The sequence below is a fragment of the Orycteropus afer genome, unplaced genomic scaffold (genome assembly GCF_000298275.1).
Source record: "Orycteropus afer afer isolate SDZICR_OR568_19922 unplaced genomic scaffold, OryAfe1.0 scaffold00018, whole genome shotgun sequence".
NCBI lineage: Eukaryota > Metazoa > Chordata > Mammalia > Tubulidentata > Orycteropodidae > Orycteropus > Orycteropus afer.
The window spans coordinates 5304653-5305449 of NW_006921605.1; positions in this window are offsets into that span (position 1 = coordinate 5304653).

Below are 797 nucleotides of genomic sequence, written 5' to 3' on the forward strand. Positions count from 1 at the left end.
CTGACCCACAGCGCCCCTAGAGGACAGAGTGGAACTGCCCCCAGGGTCTCCAAGGCTGTCAATCTTCACAGGAAAAGATCACCAGGTCTTTTCACCCTCAGCGCCACTGGTGGGTTCGAACCACCAACCTTTTGGTCAGCAGCCAAATGCCTGAAGGCTGCACCACTAGGTCTCCTTCCTTTCCACAGAGGATACAGATCAAAGAGCGTCAGCTTGATTTTAGAATGGTACTGTGCTAAATCTTGTTGTTGGTGTTGTTTTGCATTTTTAAGTACAACTCAGTGACATTAACCTTACTCCCCACACTGTGCAGTCATCACCGTTGCCAGAGTGTGCACATCACTCGCAGCAAAAACTCCGTGCCCTCCTGCAAGAACCGTCCCCCCTCTCCCCGCCCCCAGAGACACTAATTGTCCTGTCGCTGTGTACTTGGCCCAGGCCAGACGTTTCATCACACATGAGGGGCACTGTACAGCATCTGTCCTGTTCAGATCACAGGTCTGTACGCATGTCAGGACACTCCAGGGCCCTCAAGTCGGGGTCCCCACCCCCATCAGCCGGAAGCTCCACTTTCCTCTAAGGTCTGGTGCAAGCTGAATAAAAAATAACCCAACTCACTGCCGTGGAGTCACTCCGACTCACAGCGACCCCTCCTTGGGTTTCTGAGGCAGTATCACTACGGAAGTACATTGCCCCGTCTTCCTTCAGAGGAGTGGCTGGTGGGTTTGAACCGCCAACCTTCTGGTTAGCAGTCAAGTGCCTTAGGCACTATGCCACCAGAGCTCCCAAGGGCTGAA